The following is a 20,237-nucleotide window of genomic DNA, read 5'->3' as shown; positions in this document are numbered from 1 at the left end:
TGGTCTCCAGACTGTGCCAAGTGATCCCCCACCCAGAGCGGGGGAGCTAAGTCACTTCTGTTTGAGAGCCACTGGTTTAGACTTTGAGTATTCACCGGTTTGAGTTTGGAGCACTGAGGCTTTCAAAGCGTGAATTCAGTTGGCCCCTCTTGCTCCCAAAGTGTCAGGTTCGCATAAATGTTAATGTTATGACTCTGACTTTTGGTTGACCCCTCTCCACTGTCCACTAGTTCTAAAAGGGTGTCCAGATTGCTTTCCCGAGCCATCTCAAAGCCTCTTCTTGCCCTGTCCCCAAGCAACCCCCCCCCCCCCCCCCCAGAACCCTGTTCACTCTGAACTTTGGCAGATGTTTCTTCCGCTCTTGAGGACCCAGAGGAGTTGCAAAATGGGATTTCCTCCAGAAGCTCTTCCCTCGACCTCCCTGCCCCTGAACGGAATTAATTTCCTGGGGAAGAAAAAGAGCACTGCCTGTCTCCTTTATGCGACATAGCAAATCGTTTTGCAGGACTAGAGTTGGAGGCTTATTAATTGTGATGGGGTGAAGCGCCCTCTGATTTGGGGGGATGGAGATGGATGGGAGGGGGAGGTGGGGGGAGGCGGAAGCCCAGCTGATGCCCTGAAATCATCACCTCCCTGCCACCTCCCGCCACCCTGGGAGCTTTGTCATTGACGAGGCAGGACACACACAGAGCCCCCATATCCATTTGTCTCTCCTCATTTGCAAGAGCTGAATGAAATCCTTCAGTGTTTCCCCGACAGGAGAATGCAGCAACTCCAAACGAGCTATTTATGGGCCATTTTTTTCAGCATTACTTGCATATTATAATTAAGAGATAATGTCAGTGGAATAGAACATTGTCACCGGGTAATGGTCTCCCGCTGCTTCCGAAATGTCAAGGCAAAGTCACAGCATTTATCAAAAATAAATGTTGGCGGGAAGACGCGACGTTTGTTTTCACAGCAGGGACATTAATCCTGGGACCACGAGAGGGTAACGTCTTTATTTCTTTTCTCCGATGATGATGGATGCCAGCGGATGGTGGTGTTTGACGGATGTGGGGTCTTGCCGGTACAGGGGGGAGGCCAGCTGGGGCAGGGGTGCCCGTGGCGGGGCCAGGTGGCCACATTGGGATGGGGTTGGCAGGAGACTGCTGGCTGCTCTGTCTTTGCCCAGAATCAGCCAATTCACTCCCCAAGGATGCACTGGAGGTGGCCTGTGGGGGTGTCCTGGCTCCCGATTGGACGGGGTGTCTTCTGCAGCTGCTGGTGGCTTGCTGATTGGGTGGGGAGAGGGCGGACATTTGGCAGAAGGCCTCTTCTCTGACTCTGCATCATCCCTGGGGACAACCTCAGTTTCTGCATCTCGTTTACTCCAGAGGGAGCCAGCCCCGGCAACGGGCAATTGAAACAGCCAACCGCTGGCGACTCCTGATGATCCGGGCACCGTCTGCAACACATTTTGGCACAGGGACCTCTGACTCTCCAGGCAGCCTTCACGGCCGGGCTTAATTGCATGTGAACGTCCCTTCCGCACCACTGCCTGAGTGATCTTTCTCAAGTGCACTTCTGATCACGCAGCAATACGGCCGAAATCCCCACCCCCTCACCCCAGCCACCACCGCACTGCCCCAGGCCCTCAGGATAAAGTCTCTGCTCAGAAATGGCTCCAGCACAACTTTCTCAGCATTCCTGACTTTCTCCCAAGCAGCCAGGCTCTGTCTCCGCAACCAGCCCGGGCCTTTGCTCTTGTTCCTTCTGCCTGGGATATCCTTCTCTGCTCCTGCCTTCACATAACCCTCACCTGGCTGTCTCCTACTGCTTCAGGCCTCCATTTCAAGAACTCCTCTTCCAGGAAGCCTTCCCTGACCTCCCAAGCCTGAGACATGTGCCCTTCTCATGTGCTTCTCCCACAGCCCCTATACTTAGGCCCTTCACAGCACTTAATTATACCGCTGTAAGCACTTTGGCCGGGAGAAGGCAATGGCACCCCACTCCAGTACTCTTGCCTGGAAAATCCCATGGACGGAGGAGCCTGGTAGGCTGCAGTCCATGGGGTTGCGAAGAGTCAGACATGACTGAACGACTTCACTTTCACTTTTCACTTTTATTCATTGGAGAAGGAAATGGCAACCCACTCCAGTGTTCTTGCCTGGAGAATCCCAGGGATGGGGTCGCACAGAGTCGGACACGACTGAAGTGACTTAGCAGCAGCAGTAAGCACTTTGGCCACCTGATGCGAAGAGCCAACTCATTGTAAAAGACCCTGATGCTGGGAAAGATTGAGGGCAGGAGGAGAAGGGGGCAACAGAGAAGGAGATGATTGGTTGGCATCACTGACTCAATGGACAAGAGTTTCAGCAAACTCCAGGAGACAGTGAAGGACAGGGAAGCCTGGAATGCTGCAGTCCATGGCATTGCAAAGAGTCAGACACGACTGACTGAACAACAACAGTGAAGTACTTGGATTATAGTCCGTCTCCCCTCTCTCAACTGTGGTCTCTGAGAGGGTCTTACCAGCTGTTCTGTCACTGGATACAGAATAGGGGCTTAGTAGTTATGTGTTGGAGCAGCTGAATAAATGAAGGGCTAGAGGCCTTTTATGTGAGTTTGTATCAGTCATCTATTGGCAGAACAATGCATAACAAATTGCCCCAAATATGGATGACCTCCATCAATAAGAATTTATGTGGTTCATGAGTCTGCAGGTCAGAGGCTGGGGCTAGATTTGGCTGAGGGGCGGGGCGCGTGGTTCTTCTGGCTCAGCTGGGCTCAGACACACATCTAGGGGCCGATGGCTGTTGGCTGATCGTGGGGAGCCTCAGCTGGGATTGTTGGGCGAGCTCTGCTTCGCGTGTGTCTCCTCCAGAAGGCTAGCCCAGGCGTGACCCACAGTGAGGGTAGAGGGGCAGGAGGGCAAGCAGGAACCTGTTCATCTTGCAAAACTGGAACTCTGTACCCAGTCAACAACTGCCTCCCTTTCTTCTTCCTTCAGGCCCTGGCGACCACCCTTTTACTTTCTATCTCTGTGAATCTGACTCCTCCAGGGCCTCATAGGAGTGGAATTATCTTTTGGGGATTGGCTTATATTATTTCACTTAGGATAATGTCCTCAAGTTTTATCTATGCTCTAGTGTGACAGGATTTCCTCCCGTTTTTAAGGCTGAATAATATTCCATTGTATGGATAGACCACATTTTGTTTATCTACTCATCCATTGATGGAGATTTGGATTGCTTCCACCTTTTGGCAATTGTGAATAATACTGCCAGGACCATGGGTGTGTAGCTATCTTTCAAAAACCTGCTTTCGATCTTTTTGGGTATGTAGTTGACCATTGAACAATGTGGAGGTTATAGGGGTGGACCCCCACTCCCAATCTTAAATCTTAATATAACTTTGTAGTCAGTCCTCTGTATCTAAGATCCAACCTGTATCCACGGATTCAATCAACTTCAGACTGAATAACCTAGCAGTATACATGGTGCATGCGTGTGTGCTAAGTCGCTTCCATTGTGTCGGTTTGCGACCCTATGGACTGTAGCCAGCCAGGCTCCTCTGTCCATGGGATTCTCCAGGCAGGAATACTGGAGTGGGTTGCCATGCCCTCCTCAAGGAGATCTTCCAGACCCAGGGATCAAACCTGCATCTCTTATGTTTCCTGCATTGGCAGGTGGGATCTTTACCACTAGTGCCACCTGGAAAGCCCAGTATACATGATACATTTATTGGAAAAAAAAAATAAGCATATAAGAGGACTTGTGTATTTCAAACCCATGTCGTTCAAGGTCAACTATATACCCAGAAGTGGGATGGCTGGATCACAAGTAGTGTGACTTTTTAAATTATTTATTTATTTTTTGGGCCACATTTCATGGCATGTGGGATCTTAGTTCCCTGACCAGGGATCAAACCCCTCACTCCCTGCTTTGGCAGTGTGGAGTCTCAACCACTGGACCACCAGGGAAGTCCCACAAGTGGTATGACTTTTAGCCTGGTGGGCAAAATGTTTGGGAACAGAGATCCACACATTTTGATTGGACAATCTTTATCCTGGGGCCTGACTGTTTGGTTTGGATCCCAGCTCTGCTGCTTCCTAACTGTGTTTTCTCAGCTGAATCACTCCTTCTGAGCCTCAGTTTCCTCCTCTGCAAAATTAGAGTAATATGAGCATCTATTCAGAGAGCGAGATTACATAAGAAGGTATTTAGAGAAGAGCCTGACACAGAGTAAATAATACCCATGTGTTGTTTTATGCAAAGTTCTTGCCCTAGATCCTGCTTTTGACCCCGCCCTCTGATGGGGTCACTTTGGCTAGAAGTGATGCTTTTCTTGGACTTCCCTGGAAGTCCAGTGGTTAAGAATCTGCCTGCCAAGGCAGGGACATGGTTCGATCCCTGGTCTGGAAACATTCCACTGCCTTGGAAACAGCCCGTGTGCCACAGCTACTGAGGGCCTGTGCTCTGCAACAGAGAAGCTACTGTAACGAGAAGACCCCTCACCTCAACTAGAGAGTAGCCTCTACTTGTCACAACTCGAGAAAGCCAGGCACAGCAACGAAGACCCAGAGCAGTCAAATCAAAGTGATGATTTTCTGCTCTTTCTGAACACAACCTGGGGTTATCTGTCCTGGGCAGACCCCAGGAACATCTGTGTTAATTCTGGGTGACAGGCGTTGACACATCTCCCCTCTGCTAGGGTGTTGGGTTCGGACCTGGGGGGCCGAGGGGGCCAGTGTTGCTGCGGGGTGAGGGGTGGGGGCCTTGGGCAGGGTAGTGGGGGTGGGGGGAGGTTTCCTGCCAGAGCTGTTCAGCTCCCCAGTTCAGGCCTCCGTCTCCGTCTCTTCCCCTGGCGCAGATTGCAATTTGGGCCCAGCAGGAAGAGAGAAATGAGCTTGCATAACAGAGGAACATTTGGTTCTTTCGGGCTGGGCCCGGAGAAGGGTTTTGTGCTGAAGTGTGCATCGCAGGGGCAGGCTGGAGACGCTGCCTGTGTGCGGGGCTCAGGGGAGCCCAGTCCGCCCGGTGGGACGGAGGCACTGAGGGCCAGATGGATGCGAGGGGCGGGCAGCTCCCCCAGGAGAGGGCAGACGCGGAGTGGGCAGAGGGTCTGTGACTTTGCTGTTTCCTGCAGACAGGAGGGAGGGCTGGAGCGAAACCGCACAGGGCGGCACCGTGGCCTCAGGGGCTCTGGGCCAAGCACGTGGCCACAGCGGGCTGTCTCTCCTGGGGCCGTTTGGGCCACTTCCTTCTCACCCCAGAGAGATCTGTGTTCTCAGCCTAGAGTTGAACCTGGACTTCCCGATCTAAGGGGGGGGGGGGGGCCTCTCCAGGACCACCAGGCCAGACTGAGAGACACAGACTAACCAAGGGTGGGTGTGACGCCCCCACCCATAACTGGACCGCTGACTCTTGTTTATCAGGGGGACAGAGATGGGACAGTTGCCCCTGTCCCCTGCAGAGTCAACAAGCAGGTGGGGTGAGAATCACCACTCTGGGACGGCTCCTTTCTTTTTGGCTGCGCTGTGTCTTTGTTGCAGTGCATGGGCGCTCTAGTTGTGGCACACAGGCTCCGTAGTCAATGGTATACGGTCTTAGTTGCCCTGCGGCATGTGGGGTCTTATTTCTCCAACCAGGGATCAAACCCATGTCCCCTGCATTGGAAGGCAGATTCTTAAGCACTAAACCACCAGGAAAGTCCCTGGGAGGGCTTCTATAAATCCCATAGTGTTGCTGGTGTTTCTGACCTGGTTTAGTCTTTGTGACAGCGTAGGGAGAGGAGGACAGCCTCTCAGGTTTTCAACAAAAGTTAGCTGAACACTGACGCTGTCCCAGGCCCTGTTTTAGGGGGCTGGAGCTACCAACACCATCCGGAGCACAGCAGGTTAAGAGTCGGGTGTTGGGGGAAGTTATTTTCCAGTAGAGCTGCTGACTTTGAATAAGGAAACAGGTAAACAAAAATGGTCACATCTGTGTGGGAGAATGCACATGTGGGCTCTGCTTTTCACCTCTCCCTGCGTCTATGCTCTTTGCCATAGAGTTGACCCTGAACTTCAACTTGCGTGGCTTGCTTTGGCCAAAAAATGAAATAGAAGTGATGCTGGGCTACTTCTGTCCCTTGAGAGGCTTTGTGCTCTTCTGTACTTTTGCCACGGTGTGTGACAAACACCCTGGATTAGTCTGCTAATCCAAGAGAATGAAATTCTGGTGGAGCAGAGCTAACCAGTCAAATCCCACTCTGGATCAGGTAACTCCCCCACCAAGATGCAACTGACAGATGTGTGAATGATAAAGCATGATTTTTGTTTTAAGACACAGAATTTAGGGGTTATTTGTTACGCAGCATACTGGTGGCAATAGCTAACGAATACAACCAACTATTGGTAAATGTAATTATTAACTCCATTCCATAGGCCAGGAAACTGAGGCCCAAAGAGGTGAAGAGAGCGTTTAGATGTTACAGTGTTGCTGTGGCTGAGTCCATAGAAGAACCCTGCCATCTTGACTCCAGCTTGCTTACTCACTCATTCAACCCATGTTTATTGATCATCGACTACACACATGGAATTGTGGTAGCAGCTAGAGACAGCTCAATGAAAAAGATATTCCTTCTGTGAGCAATGTCTGTTAAAAGGGAACTTCTCTTTTCCTGAGGATTTCAACAAAAATCTGAAAATCAAGTCCCATCACCCCAGGGTATATCCTCACTGTGAACCACTCATGGCAGTGACAGGACGTGGGTTGTGAGCAGCCAAGACTAGATCTCATGTTCACTCTCTGTAGCTGGAGGGGAGCGATGACCCCACCTGACCCATATGGACTGAGAGTGGAGGAGAGAGGCTTTTCTCTAAAGAAAAAGTGTTGCTATTAAACTTTAAGAAGGGGAAATAGATGCTGGGAAGATTGCAAAAGAAAATGATGCTCACCCCAGACCTCTGGGGTCCAGATGACGACCTCCCAGCAGCTCTGTGGTCCTTGGTGAAGTCCCCCAGAGTCTGCAGCTTCTCCAGGCCACTCCCCTGTCTCCAACGTCCCTTGCGGGAGCTAGGCCTGACTGTCAGAAGATCAGATGTGATTTATTCCTGGCATCTGTGCTGCCACTGGCTGTGAGGTGCTTTGCAGCAGAACAATAAGTTACAGGGCCATTTATCTTGTTGGCAGCTTCTGATAAAATGAGCAGTCTGAGCAGACAGGGCCTCTAACGAACATGATCAGGGCTGTTTATTTAGAAACCAGAAGACCTTGAAATTGGCTTTAATTGAAGGGGTTAGAAGTGAGGGTTTGACTGGATCTGTTGAGAGTGGAGACCCCCCCACCTCTGGAAAGGTCACAGTGATGGGCAGGCCTGGCTTTATGTCCTGGCTGTAACCCCAAGTTTGACTTTGGGCAAGCTCCATGACCTCTTCCAGACTTTGTTTCCCCATCTGTGAAATGGAGATGTATGGGTCAGCATCATCTCAGTTATGCTGCAGTAACAAACCACCCCCTCAAATCTCATGGCTTAAAACAGCCAGCTTGTATCTCACTGATTCTCCATGGCTATGGTGGGTTGGCTGGTGACTCTTTGCCACACCTCCCCACTGTGGGACTCAGATTGATGGAACATGCCGTCTGCAACATGACCATGATTCGGCATGGGGGAAATTGTGCACTGGTTTGTTTTTTCAAATTTATTTATTTGTTTTTGGCTGTGCTCGGTCTTCATTGCTGTGCCTGGGCTTTCTCTAGTTGTGGGGAGTAGGGGCTACTCTTTGTTGTGCTGCATGGGCTTAGTTGCTCCGGGGCTTGTGCGATCCTCCCGGACCACGGATTGAACCTATGTCCCCTGCATTGGCAGGAGGATCCTTAACCACTGGCCCATCAGGGAAGTCATGCAATGGTTCTTAAAGCTTCTTCCCGTGAGCAACTTACATCATTTCCACTCACATCGAGTTGGTCCAGGTGTTATGTGGCCATGCTTAACTCCTGGTGGGGTGGTGGGAGTGGAGAAGAGAGACCTTACTATGTGACCATTAGCCGGAAAGCCAGAAGGGTTAGTATTTATTAGAGAGAGCTGTTCTGCTGAGCTATCATAGAAGTCAGGAATTTTCTTCTCCCTTCTGGAGATGCTAATTATCTGAGTCTAGTCCATTATGGTTTTTCTGGCCAGCTTCGTCACCCTCCCCCACCAATTTCTGCCATGTCACTCCATCTGCTGTGAACTTCCATGTCTGTTGCTGAACATTAAATCTGGGCAGCCTGGCATTTAAGAACCCCTAAGGCTGGCATCTCTCAAGGGCCCCGAATATAGCTTAGAGAGAACTGGGACTAGGTATTTCTAACCCTCCCCCACTGTAGCCCCAGAATCTACCACAGTGCCTGGCCCATAGCAAGTGTTCAATGATTACTCGTTGCAATTGTGAAATGATGTACTGGACATCACATGCCCTGGAAAACGTCAAAGGCAGGATCCTACGTGCCTGGTGCTCCAGGGGTCATTGCCACTTACTGGGCACTAGCTGAGGGCCAGGCCTCGTGAGCCAACTGCCCTGAGTGCAGGCATGATCCCTTTCATCCTTCAAGCAACCCCCACCCCCAACCCCACAGTAGGCATTACTGTGACAGGATTCTTTATTTGAAATTTCAACTCCTCTCCCCAAGTTTCATTGAAATATAATAGACATGCAACATTGTATTTGTTTTAGGCTCATGACATGATGATTTGATATATGTACACATTGTGAAGAGCTTCGCTGGTGGCTTAGATGGGAAAGAATCTGCCTGCAATGCAGGGGACCTAGGTTCAATCCCTGGGTTGGGAAGATCCCCTGGAGAAGGGATTGGCTACCCACTCTAGTATTCTTGCCTGGAGAACTCCATGGACAGAGGAGCCTGGCAGGCTACAGTCCATGGGATTGCAAAGAGTCGGACATGACTGAGTGACGAAGCACACACACACACACACAGACATTGTGAAATGTTCCCCACAATAAATTTAGTTAACATCCATCACCTCACATAGTTACAACTTTTTCTTTCTTGTGATGAGAACTTTTAAGATCTACTGTCTTAGCAACTTTCAAATATATGATATTGTTAACAATAAGCAGGACTCTTTATGGAGCTATTCATTCATATTTATTCACCCTGTAATTTTCTTTCATTGGATTCGAAGACAGACTGCAGCCCTTTGTATTTTCTTAATTTATGTTTCCCCCACCCCCCCCAAGCAGAGAGTGGAAGTTTCTGGAAGATAGTCTACTTGCTTTGTATTAATCTGGGCTCTCTAGAGACAGAGACTAATAGGATATAGTATATTTCTATCTTTATCATCTCTATTTGTCTACTTATAAGAGTTTTTTTTCATCTGGCTCTGCTGTAAGGCATGCAGGGTATTAGTTCCCTGATTAGGTATCAAACCAGTGCCCCCTGCATTGGGAGCACAGATTCTTAACCACTGGACCACCAGGGAAGTCCAGAGAGATTTATTGTAAAGAATTCGTTCACATGGTAATGGAGGCTGAGAAGTCTCACAATCTGCCATCTGCAAGCAGGACACCCAGGAGAGCTGATAGTTTGAGTTCCAGCTCAAGTCTGAGTCTTAAGACAGGAGTCAATGTCCCAGCTTGCAGACAATAAGGCAGAGAGTGAATTCTCCCTTCCACATCTTTTTGTTCTACTCAAGCCTTCAACTGATTTAATAAGGCCCGCCCATATTGAGAAGAAGGGGATGACAGAGGATGAGATGGTTGGATGGCATCACCGACTCCATGGACATGAGTTTGAGCAACTCCGGGAATTGGTGAAGGACAGGGAAGCCTGGCGTGCTGCAGTCCATGGGGTCACAAAGAGTCGGACGCGACTGAGCGACTGAACTGACTGAATCGAACCCACATTGAGGAGGGCAGCCTGCTTTACTCAGTCTACTGACTCAAATGTCAATTTCCACCGGAAATATCCTCATGGACACACCCAGAATAACATTTAACCAAATATCTGCACAGCCCATGGTCCAGTCAAGTTGACATGTAAAATTAATCATCACAAGTCTTTCGTGAAAACTTTGTATATTAGGATATATGCTCAGTCTCTGTAACATGGGCCCCACTCCCCTCAAAAAACCCACATTGATTAAAATAAAGCTGAAGTTTGTATATCTCTGATTTAAGAGGTCTGAGGGTGAGGGATATGCCAGGAGGGCTAGGAGCTCAGCTCTGCAGCCATCGGGGTCCCAGATCCTTCGGTTTTGTTCTGCGGACAGTGACAGCCACCATGAAATTAAAAGACATTTGCTCCTTGAAAGAAAACCTATGACAAACCTAGACAGTGTATTAAAAAGCAGAGACATCACTTTGCCAACAAAGTCCATATAGTCAAAACTATGGTTTCTCCGGTAGTCATGTACAGATGTGAGAGTTGGACCATAAAGAAGGGTGAGCATCAAAGAATTGATGCTTTCAAACTATGGTGCTGGAGAAGACTCTCAAGAATCCCTTGGATGCCAAGGCGACCAAACCAGTCAATTCTAAAGGAAATCAACCCTGAATATTCATTGGAAGGACTGATGCTGAAGCTGAGGCTCCAATACTTTGGCCACCTGATGGTGAAGAGCTAACTCATTGGAAAAGACCATGATCCTGGGAAAGATTGAGGGCAGGAGGAGAAGGGGGTGACAGGGCACGAGATGGTTGGATGGCATCACTGACTCAATGGACATGAGTTTGAGCAACATCTGGGAGATAGTGAAGGACAGGAAGCCTGGCGTGCTGCAGTCCATGGGGTCACAAAGAGGCAAACATGACTGAGTGGCTGAACAACAACAAAGGATATGGATGCTCCCTCAAAGCATGGCTGAAGCAGAATCAAAACCAGATCCATGTGCCAGCTCTCAGAAATGGGGAGAGAAAGAAAAAGTGGAGGCAGGCAACGTCCTGTTAAGCAAGTGGTGTGCAAGCCACACAAACCATTCCTGCTCACCCTCAAAGGCGAGCAAGAGGGGCTGCGAGATGGTGTCTCTGGCTCAGCAGCCAGATCCCAGCAGAAGTTCTCTTCCTGGAGGACAGGAGGCGTCCTGGAACTGGCTGAAAAGTTGCTCTTGGTTCTGGAGGGAGAGGGAACGATGGCGGGAAATTTGCATAGGCTGGAGTTGGCAGCAGGGAGGCCGGCCTGGTGACTTCATTTGGTGGTGGTGCTCTTGGGAGAGATGTCAGAATCTAGAAGCTGCATTGTGTACCAGGAGGAGGGTGCCCTGAGTGAAGAGGTCCTAGTGCAGACAAGCTCCCTCCCCCCATTCCCACCACAGGGATGCTGAAGAATTTCCCACCAGAAGATGCTGCACATCCTGGATCTCCTGGGTTCTCAGTGGGAGCCAGTGGCCAGATGGACTCTCAGATTTGGTCTCTGACCTGAGCCAGCATGGAGGAACTCCAATCTTGAGACTGAGAATATATCTATATCTACATCTATATCTACCTATCTATCTGTCTATTTTATCATCTTGGGAGGATAAGTGCTTGGAATTGACTCTATGTTGATTGGAAAGAAGTAAAATTGATTCCATCTTGCGGACTTGGATTTGGGATGTATACCAATGATGCCACCTGCTGCATCAATGTCCCCATTTTATTGGAGACGGGCTCAGAGATGTCAAGTCATTGTCCGCTGGTCACACAGCATGTGATGGTAAAAGCGGGATTTGGAATGAGGTTGGCAGACCTCACGGGCATCACCGCTGCACCCTCCTATTTTGCTTGGCGTGCAAGCGCTGTTTGGAGTTAAGACACAAGACAGGAGAGAGGCATGGGGGTGGTGGCATCATGCGATATGTGATCTTTTGTGTCTGGTTTCTTTCATTCAGCATCATGTTTTCAAGGTTCATCTACATTGTAGCAGGTGTCAGGGCGTCATTCCTTTCTACGGCTGAATGATATTCCATCATATGAAGGGACCATGTTCTGTTTATTCATCTATAGATGGACATCTGGGTTGCTCAAATTTTTGACTATTGTGAATAATGCTATGATGAACATTTGTGTTGAAATTGTTGTGTGGATTTTGGGTGCCTGAGGAGAGGGCTGTGATGTGTGATGTGGGTTTGCCAGCACCATCTAGAAAGTTCAGCCGGTCCCAGCCTGGGAAGCCTCTTGGAGGCTCTTCCATATGTATGTCTCAGAAGCAGTGGGCTGTTTTCTAAACAAGTTGTCTCCTGCTGTCATCTCTGCACCCAGGCTGAGCTGGAAGCAGCTGGTGAATTATTCAAAGTGGCTTCTGTGCAAGTCCCCCATCCCCCACCCCCATGCTGCTGGAAGCACGGACCTTGGGGAAGCCTGTCGCTCAGGCATGCAGGGGAGTTCACTGCAGAAAGTGTGGCTGACAGCTTATGTCTGATCTGCTTGTCCTGGGCCAGGCCAGTTCATTCACCCCTCTGAGCCTCAGTGTCCTTGTCTCAAAAATGGGTGAGAAAACAGGTAGACTATTTAGCCTATGTCCTAGCTATTGTAAATAATGTTGCAATGAGCAGTGGGGTACATGTATCTTTTTCAACTATGGTTTCCTTAGAGTATATGCCCAGCAATGGGATTGCTGGGTCATATGGTAGTTTTATTCCTAGTTTTGTTTTGTTTTTTAAAGAATCTCCATACTGTTCTCCGTAGTTGCTGTATCAATTTGCATTCTCACCAACAGTGCAAGAAGGCAGACGGATTCTTTACCACTGAGCCACCAGGGAAGTCTGCCTGGCATGAGTTAGACAGTGCTTAATAAAGTGGCTGGCATTGTCTGGTATACGTTCCTGTTCCTTGTGACTTAGTCATTTTTCTTTTATGTCCATGCCAAAATGAAACTCTTGCATGTGCACCCTGAGCGATGGGTACAAGAAGGTGCATGGCAGCTCTGTTCACTGTGGCAAAAGCTGAAACCAACCAAATACTCATTGGCAGGAAGAAGGACAACACCACCATGGTGTATTCACACTGTGGAGTATTATACAGCAGTGAAAATGAATAAATAGCAATTCCAGGCCCACACCAGGTGAATCTTAGTAAGGGTGTATGGCAGAATTTCTCAACTCTGACACGAGTGACATTTTTCTCATTATTATGATTAGTATTTTCTTTTTTTGACCATGTGACATGTGAGATCTTAGTTCCCTAACCAGGAATTGAACCCATGTCCCCTACAGTGGAGGCACAGAGTCTTAGCCACGTAAGCACTGGGGAGGTCCCTCATTATTATTTATTTCTTGATGGGTTGCATTGGGTCTTCGTTGCTGCTCGTGGGCTTTCTCAAGTTGTGGTGACCAAGGGCTACCCTCTAGTTGTGGTGCATGGACTTCTCATTGTGGTGGTTTCTCTAGTTGCAGAGCACAGAACCTAGAGCATGTGGGCTACAACTAGTTACGGCTTGTGGGCTCAGGGGTTGTAGCACATGGGCTTAGTTGCTCCTCGGCATGTGGAATCTTCCAGGACCAGGTATTGAACCCGTGTCTCCTGCATCAGCAGGTGGATTCTTATCCACTGTACCATTATTTTTAATGGCAATTTTATTGAGATGTAATTCACATATGATGCAATCCACCCACTTAAATCTGGATATAAGTGTGTGGAGCAAGGAGGTGACCCTGGGGCTCACAGAGAAAACCCTCTCTGAGCTATTCGCCCTTTACTCCCTCACCTCAGAGTGGTCTGGATCAGAGACATTCAGTTTCGCAAACTAAATCGAAACAGGGAGGCTCCAACTTCCTAAACAGTAAATCCAATGACTTCCAGCAGTTACCAAACATAACAAGCCCAGCACCCTGATGGATGAACATATTCAAGACAACTTACAGTCTCTCCTAGTATTATCATCATCACCTGCATTTTACAGCTGAGGAAACCGTGGCACAGAGAAGTTAGGTGACTGGTTCAAGGTCACACAGCCACAAAGAAAAGGAGATGTGAACTCCCTCCTTTGGATGGAGAGACTCCAATTAGGGCAATATTTTAAGCTCCCCGTAGGTGAGGATACAAACCAAGGCCAGGAGGCCTGTTAGGCTGTTTTTAGGTTTCTGCCGTGTTTCTCCTGGGGTAGCCGGCCTGGGCAGCAGCTCTCTTCCACACTCAGCCCCGGCCAAGGAATGTCACAGCGGCTGTCGCACAGTGGGGCGAGGGTGGGCAGCAGCGGAGGGAGTGGCATCTTGGCAGCTGTGACAAGTAGAAAACAGATTGCATTTCCCTTCACTTCCACCCCCAGCCTGGGGAGGGGATATGCCGGAACCTGATTATCCACTCACAATGGCTGCTCTATTGTGGGATGAGGCAAGGTCAGGGGCAATGGGGCGGGGCACTGGCCCTGCCCGGGGCACAGTGTCCTTGGCACAGCCGGTTGGCTGGGTCTCGGCTGACCTGGCTTCCTCCTACCAGCCCCACCACCCCCTCTCCTGCCTCACAAAGACTCCGCGTCCCTATCAAAACTTGGTTACGCTCTCCAAGTAACCTTGACATTCTCATTGTCTAGGACAAGATCTATGGATTCTGCTCTGAGCGTTCCAGACTCTAGAAAAGGCTCTGTCATTCATTCATTCATTCATTCATCCTGCCCACCTCTCCTTCATCTCCTTATCTGTATCTATCTTTTTAAAAATAATTAATTAATTAATGATTTTGGGTGCACGAGGCCTTAGGTTTGGCATGCAGGATCTTCCATCTTTGCAATGGCAGGAGGGATTTTCTTACTTGCAGCATTCGAAATCTTTAGTTGCAGTATGCCAACTCTTGTTGGCATGCAGGATCTAGTCCCCTGACCAGAGATTAAACCCAGGCATCCTGCATTGGGAGTGCAGAGTCTTAGCCACTGGACCATCAGGGAAGTCTTTGCATCTATCTGTTGTTGTTGTTCAGTCGCTAAGTTGTGTCCAACTCTTTGTGGTCCCAAGGACTGCATGCAGCATGCCAGGCTCCTCTGTCTGCCACGATCTCCCAGAGTTTGCTCCAATCCATGTCCATTGAGTTGGTGATGCCATCCAACCATCTCATCCTTTGTCGTCCCCTTCTCCTCCCGCCCTCAATCTTTCCCAGCATCAGGGTCTTTTTCAATGAGTCAGCTCTTCGCTTCAGGTGGCTGAAGTATTGGAGTTTGACCTTCAGCATCTGTCCTTCCAATGAATATTCAGGGTTGATTTCCTTTAGAATTGACTGGTTTGATCTCCTTGCAGTCTAAGGGAGTCTTGAGTCTTCTTCAACACCACAGTTTGAAAGCATCAATTCTTTGGCGCTCGGCCTTCCTTATGGTCCAACTCTCACATCCATACATGACTGCTGGACAAACCATAACTTTGACTATATATGGGCTTTTGTTGGCAAAGTGATCTCTCTGCTTTTTAATACCTGTCTAGGTTTGACATAGCTTTCCTTCCAAGGAACAAGCATTTTAATATCATGGCTACAGTCACCATCCACAGTGATTTTGGAGCTGGAGAAAATAAAATCTGTCACTGCTTCCACATTTTCCCCTTCTATTTCTCATGATGTGATGAGACCAGATACCGTGATTTTAGTTTTTTTAATGTTGAGTTTTAAACCAACTTTTTCACTCTCCTCTTTCACCGTCATTAAGATTTAGTTCTGGGCTTCCCTTGTGACTTAGCTGGTAAGGAATCCGCCTGCAATGTGGGAGACTTGGGTTCGATCCCTGGGTAGGGAAGATCCCCTGGAGAAGGGAAAGGCTACCTACTCCAGTATTCTGGCCTGGAGAATTCCATGGACTGTACAGCCCATGGGGCTGCAAAGAATAAGACATGACTGAGTGACTTTCACTTGCTTTCTGGAATTAGAGTGGTATCATCTTCATATCTGAGGTTGTTGATATTTCTCTCTGCAATCTTGATTCTAGCTTGTGTCTTGTCCGGCCCTTCACTTTACATGATGTACTCTGCATATAAGTCAAATAAGCAGGGTGGCAATATACAGCCTTGACATACTCTTTTCCCAATTTGGAACCAGTCTGTTGTTCCATGTCCAGTTCTAACTGTTGCTTCCTGACCTGCATACAGATTTCTCAGGAGGCAGGTAAGGAGGTCTGGTATTACCATCTCTTTAAGAATCTTCCATAGTTTGTTGTGATCCACACAGTCAAAGGCTTCAGTTTAGTCAATGAAGCAGAATTAGATGTTTTTCTGGAATTTGGTTTCTCCATGATCCAATGAATGTTGTCAATTTGATCTCTCATTCCTCTGCCTTTCCTAAATCGAGCTTGTACATCTGGAAGTTCTTGGTTCACATACTGCTGAAGCCTAGATTGAAGGGTTTTGAGCATAACCTTTCTAGCATGTGAAATGAGCGCAACTGTAGGGTAGTTTGAACATTCTTTGACCTTGCCTTTCTTTGGGATTGGAATGAAATTTGACCTTTTCCAGTTCTGTGGCCACTAATGAGATGGTTGGATGGCATCACCTACTCAATGGACATGAGTCTGAGTAAGCTCTGGGAGTTGGTGATGGACAGGGAGGCCTGATATGCCACAGTACATGGGGTCACAGAGTTGGACATGACTGAGCAACTGAACTGAACTGAGTTTTCCAAAGTTGCTGAAATATTGAGTGCAGGACTTTAATAGCATCATCTTTTAGGATTTTAAATAGCTCAGCTGGAATTTCTCACCTCCACTAGCTTTGTTCATAGTAAGATTTCACCCACTCGACTTCATACTCCAGGACATCTGGCTCTAGGTGAGTGACCACACTTTTGTGGTCATCCAGGTCATTAAGAAATCAAGCATAAAATCTTCCCTTGATATCTCCATTTTCTTGAAGAGATCTCTAGTCTTTCCCATTCTGTTGTTTTCTTTTATATCTTTGCATTGTTCATTTAAGAAGGCATTCTTATCTCTCTTTGCTATTCTCTGGACCTCTGCATTTAGTTGGGTATATCTTTCCCTTTCTTCCTTGCCTTTCGCTTCTCTTCTTTCCTCAACTATTTATAAAGCCTCCTCAGACAAACACTTCACCTTCTTGCATTTCTCTTTCTTTGGGTTAGTTTTGGTCCCTGCCTCCTGTACAATGTCATGAATCTCCGGCCCTGGTTCTTAAGACACTCTGTCTACCAGATCCAATCCCTTTAATTTATTCATCATCTCCACTGTATAATCATAAGGGATTTGATTTAGGTCATACCTGAATGGCTAAATGGTTTCCCCCCACTTTCTTCAATTTAAGCCTGAATTTTGCAATAAGGAGCTCATGATCTGAGTCACAGTCAGCTCCAGGTCTTGTTTTTGCTGACTGTCTAGAGCTTCTCCATCTTTGGCTGCAAAGATTATAATCAATCTGATTTCAGAATTGACCATCTGACAATGTCCATGTGTAGAGTCATCTCTTGTGTGTTGGAAAAGGAAGTTTGCTATGACCAGCACGTTTTCTTGGCAAAATTCTGTTAGCTTTTGCCTGCTTCATTTTGTACTCCAAGGCCAAACTTGCTTGTTATTCCAGGTATCTCAATTTCCTACTTTTGCATTCCAACCCCCATGATAAAAAGGACATCTTTTTTTTGGTGTTAGTTCTAGAATGTGTTGTAGGTCTTCATAGAACTGGTCAACTTCAGCTTCCTTGGCATCAGTGGTTGGGGTGTAGATTTGGATTATTGTGACATTGAATGGTTTGCCTTGGAAACAAACTGAGATTATTCTGTCCTTTCTGAGATTGCACCTAAGTACTGCATTTTGGACTCTATTGTTGATTATGAGAGTTACTCCATTTCTTCTAAAGGGTTCTTGCCCACAGTAGTAGATATAATGGTCACCTGAATTAAATTTGCCCATTCCCATCCATTTAGTTCACTGATCATCTATTAATGATCTGGAAATGTTTGAACTGCCAGGCAGCTTGATTTCTATTGAGATTCATTCATTTATTCACCAACTACTTATGGAACACCTACTATGTGCTAAATGCTAAGGCTGTATGCATAGATTTGCCAAGCGTCCGTGGACCACCTACTATGTACAGGTGGTAGATGCTGCGGTGAACAAGCAGACATGGTCTCTGCCCTCAGGTATCTTATAGTCTAGAGGGGAGGCAGTCACCAACAATAGTTGGATGTGACGTGCATTTATTGCACACCAACTATGTGCAGGCTTCTTAAGGGCAGAATTGGAGATGCATGATGGTCCATGTGGGCAGTAGGTGTTATGAGTCAGGCTCAGATTAAGATTAGAATCCTGTCTCCCACATGAACCAGGTTTGTCTCCTTGAGAGACTGACTTTACCTCCAGGATATGTTTCAACTATCATATGGGTGGTGGTGAAACTTAGCAAAGGGGCCTGAGAAATATCAGTCTGGGAAATCCCCTGGCAGTCTAGTGGTTAGAATTCACTGCTTTCACTGCCAAAGGCCCAGGTTCAATCCCTGGTCCCGGAACTAAGATCCTACAAGCCGGGTGGGGCAGCTTAAAAAAAAAAAAGAAAAAAAAAAAGATCAGTTGGCTTCTGTAGGGACAGGAGTTGGTTTTGAAAGTTCAGCACCTGTGTCTCCTTCTGATAATGGCCCCCAGTCTTGTTGGGGGAAATAATTCTTTTCTCACCTCTCTTGGTTGTGGTTCAGGTGGGGCTGGCTGATCCTTTTCACCACTCCCAAAGGAGCACATGACCAAACTTGGCCATCAGATCATCCCATCCCTCAACCACAATCATTGGTTGGGAGGGTTCACATGATCCAGATAGGGTCCAATGAGATTCGGTTCTGGAACATCAAAGACAGAACCTCTTTTGGCTGGGGATGGCAAGTGGAAAGGAAGGGATGTGATGGTGTTATCTTACCTCATGAGGGGAGAGCCTCCCTGAGAACAAAACCAACCCAGAAGAAATGGAGAGAATAAATATAGATGGTGCCATTTTGAGCCTCTAGATCCAGCTATGCCTGAAGCTTGTGCAACTCCTGGACTTTTCAGTAACATGGCTCAATAAGTTCTGTTTGTTGCTTCAGTCCTTCTGAATTGGGATTTTATCACTTGGAAGGAAGAGTCCTGACTCATAACTAGGCCTTTTGTCTTCCTTTGTTTCCTAAAACAGAAATGCTACCTCCCCATGTGCAGAACAGGGGAAATTAATTTCCTTGCTTTCTAAAAAGCTGATGAGAAATGGATAACGGGAGAGGCCGCCTGACCACTCCTTTCTCTTTGGTGTGTGAGGACATCCATTTTCCCGCGGCCCCTAACCTCGCCTCGCTGAGCTGGAGCAGAAATCACTTAACCTTCTGAGCCTTGGCTTTGAAAGGTTTATGATGGATCGTGCTTGGCCTCGTGGGCAGAAATGGAAAATTCTCTGCTGTCTGGTCTGTCCCTTCATTCTGCCTTTCCCAGCTGGTCCAGGCTGGGAACGTTTTTACAGGAGCGGAAACTGGTGGGATTCAGAGGCGGCAGACTTTTTCTGTAAAGGGCCAAACAGAAAATGTTTTAGGCATTGTGTGCCACAAGGTCTGTTATGTGTTCTTTGTTTCTGGTTTTGGTTGATTGTTTTATGACCCTTTAAAAACATAAAAAGATCATTCTTAGTTCTCAGGACACACAAAAACAGGCTGGATTTGGCTCACAGCTCTAGTTGGTTGATTCCTGGATTAGATTATAGTTATGGGGACTGACTATCTCTTCTTTCTCCTTTCCTTATTTTTTTTTTTCCTTTCCCCTCCTTCCCTCTTCCTCCCTCTCTCCTTCCCACTTTTCTTTCTTTATTTTTTGGGACAAAAATCCTCATTCCTGGGACTTCCATGGAGGTCTACTCCTCCACTGTCTCCCGGAGTTTGCTCAGATTCATGTCCACTGAGCCAGTGATGCTGTCTGACCATCTCATTCTCTGCTGCCCGCTTCTCCTTTTGCCTTCAATCTTTCCTAGCATCATCTTTTCCAATGAGTTGGTTTTTCTCATCAGGTGGCCAAAGTATTGGAGCTTCAGCTTTAGCAACAGCCCTTCCAATAAATATTCAAGGTTGATTTCCTTTATGACTGACTGGTTTGATCTCCTTGCAGTCCAAGGGACTCTCAAGAGTCTTCTGAGACTCTGTGCTTCCACTTCAGGTGACGCAGGTTTGATCCCTGGTCAGGGAATTAAGGTCCTGCATGCTGTGGGACATTGCCAAAATAAGTTAAGTAATTAATAATTTTTTTCAGAAAAGGACTCACTGAGTTCCAGACTGATCTGATGAAATAAGAGTCCTATGTGGGTGTGACCTGGTAAAATTCTTAAATATCTTACAAGTGTCAGGGGAAAGCAGAAGATATTCACGAAGGAAAAAA

Source organism: Cervus elaphus, chromosome 5, assembly GCF_910594005.1.
Source record: "Cervus elaphus chromosome 5, mCerEla1.1, whole genome shotgun sequence".
In the NCBI taxonomy this organism is placed as follows: Eukaryota; Metazoa; Chordata; class Mammalia; order Artiodactyla; family Cervidae; genus Cervus; species Cervus elaphus.
The sequence above is the reverse complement of the archived record's forward strand: the minus strand, read 5'-3'. Positions refer to the sequence as shown.